Below are 2963 nucleotides of genomic sequence, written 5' to 3' on the forward strand. Positions count from 1 at the left end.
ATATTTTTATGCATCTTAAATACAGGAATAAGTTGGTCATACCCAAACTGAGCACCAAGTTTACTGATACTTGGGAAATTTATAAGCTGGAAGTTCTGGATACTACTTGTACATTATTTGATATAACCAACTCAAGGTTTATCAATCTCTAACTTAATCAAGTGTGTAGGGGTGAAAAAGACGTAGAATTAGCACAGCCTAGGAAGCCAAGTTCTACTCCATGTGTGTATGTGTCTTTGTTTTCATGCCTTGGATATATGAGAAGTCATCAGAGCAGGTATATTGAGCCTGTTATATTCCAAGGTGACTCTAATGCATAGAGGTCAGAATGCAATCAATATAAGACATCCATTTATACATACAGGCTACCTTTGCAATGATTTCATAAAGTGCTAGAGGAACATAGTGTGGACCAGCAAATCCTGTGAGTTGAAGTTTAGCAGCAGCAGGGAGACCAGCAGCAATCTCTGACAACATCTCTCCTCATTCCCCTCCTGCCCATTACCCTCCCCAAACTGAAATCTTAAACAAGTACCTTCCGAGGGCATTTGCAAGGGCTGTTCTCCCTACTTGGCCCACATTTCCCCTGATATGATCACAGTTCCTGTTCTCTCTCCCTTGAAGTCTCGGTTCAAATGTTACCTTTCTTTCATGTCTTGCCTGAACACCAATAAAAAAATAGTAACCTCTCCTTACTCTTTCCTGATATCTGCTTTCAAATTTCTTCATTGCATCTGTCATACCTTAGAATATATATATAGGCAGATATTATATATATTATCTATATATCTATGTTATTTATCTATAATATCTACCTATATATTTTTTTTCTCAATGACTAGATTATAGAAGTGTTGTTTATTTCTTGCTTTTCTTTTTTTTCATGGCTGCACCCATGGCATATGGAAGTTCCTTCACCAGAGATTGAATCAGAGCCACAGCTGCAACATACTGTACCACAATCATGGTAATGTTGGATCCTTTAACCTACTGTGCTCAGCCAAGGATTGAATCCACACCTCCACAGCAACCTGATTTGCTTCAGCAAGATTCTTAACTCACTGTGCCACAGTGGACCTCCCTAGGAGATTTTGTTTTTTACACCTGATATTCACCTAAATAGCACCTGATATTGGTTTTTAGCACCTGATTTAACACCTAAATAGCACCTGGAACATTGATGGCACTCAACTTATATTCCCCAACAGAATGAAAGAATTGTGCCAGGGATACAGCCAACAAATTTGTAAAGCATTTTAAAGATTACTTTAAAACATTATTTTTAATGTTTTAGGAATTTTAAGAAGTGCATAATTTTCAGGTGTCTGGAACTCTATTTTCATTCCCAGAAACTGACTAGGAGATCTAAAAAAACTAAGATGAAAGCTATAATTCTCATTTCAGATGTCCACGTGGAACATTTGGTAAGCTCATACCAGTGTTTTAACTTCTTTAAAATAAAGATTAAGGTAGATTGCAGCAATGAACACAAGTCTTCTGTGTCCATTCCCCTTGCATTTCATTAAATGTGTGATGTACATGCCAATATGTGACAACTTGAGAAAAACACTAAAAGTGGAACAAGTTCACTAATTAGAGATATATAGGGAATTCCCAAAGGGAACAAAACCCATGAACAAAATATTGAAATTAATTAGGCAAATGTAATCAAATATAATTAAATGTAAAGTGTCATTTTTGAACAATGTGAGCATTGTCCATTTTGGGGAATATTAATCATTGTATTTGGCTCTTTCTTTGTAGTCACCTCCACCACAGGCACCAAGGAACCTAACAAATGTTTCAGAGTTGCTTCTTCTGGGATTTTCAGAAGAACCAGAACTGCAGCCCCTCATATTTGGAATTTTTCTCTCCATGTACCCGACCACTGTGTTTGGGAAACTACTCATCATCCTGGCCATTGGCTCTGACTCCCACCTTCACACACCCATGTACTTCTTCCTCTCCAATTTGTCCTTTGTAGACGTCTGTTTCATCTCCACCACCATCCCAAAGATGCTGTGGAACATCCAGACCCAGAGAAGAGACATCAGCTACAAAGGCTGCATCATACAGATGTACTTTTTCCTACTCTTTGCAGAGTTGGATGACTTCCTGCTGACAGTGATGGCCTATGACCGCTTTGTAGCTATATGCTATCCCTGCACTACATGGTCATCATGAATCTCAAGCTCTGTGGAATTCTGGTTCTGGTTAGTTGGATCATCAGTGTCCTACATTCCTTTCTACAAAGCCTAATGACCTTAAGGCTGTCCTTCTGTAGACAGTTGAAAATCCCTCATTATTTCTGTGAACTCAAACAGTTAATTCAACTTGCCTATTCTGACAAACTTGTTAATAACATGACGATGAATTTTGCAGCTGGGCTGCTGGGTGGTGTTCCGCTTGCTGGTATCATTTAATCTTACTATACGATAGTTACTCCCATATGTGGAATCTCATCAAGGCAGGGGAAGTGTAAAGCTTTTTCCACCTGTGTATCTCACCTCTCAGTTGTCTCCTTATTTTATTGTACCTGCTTAGGTGTGTACCTCCATTCTGCAGGGACCCACAACTCACATTCAACTGCAGTGACCTCAGTGATGTACACTGTGGTCACACCCATGCTGAACCCCTTCATCTATAGTCTGAGGAACAAGGACATAGAGAGGGCTCTGCAAGCATTCTTTTAAATTGTAGCCAGAAATAGGCCAATTTGGGAGCTCCTATTGTGGCTCAGCAGATTATAAACCCAGCTAGTATCCGTGAGGATGTGTGTTGATCTCTGGCCTTGCTCAGTGGGTTAAGGATACAGCGTTACTGTGAGCTGTGGTGTAGACTGGCCGCTCCAGCTCCGATTTGACCCCTAGTCTGGAACTTCCATATGCAGATGGTGCAGCCCTAAAATACCAGGTTGACTCACCAGGGCCTTGGCTGGGACATTCAAGCTCTGCTCCACAGTT

At 40.1% G+C, this 2963-nt stretch overlaps 1 pseudogene; it reads left to right on the forward strand.

The window, feature by feature from the left end:
- The first annotated feature begins 1379 nt into the window (after positions 1–1379).
- Positions 1380–2693, forward strand: LOC100519824 (olfactory receptor-like protein OLF4; annotated as a pseudogene).
- The last annotated feature ends 270 nt before the right edge of the window (positions 2694–2963 follow it).

Source organism: Sus scrofa, chromosome 2, assembly GCF_054392235.1.
Source record: "Sus scrofa isolate SSC_HxYL_T2T_F1_AM1 chromosome 2, Sscrofa_HxYL_maternal_Yorkshire_Landrace_v2.0, whole genome shotgun sequence".
Taxonomy (NCBI): Eukaryota; Metazoa; Chordata; class Mammalia; order Artiodactyla; family Suidae; genus Sus; species Sus scrofa.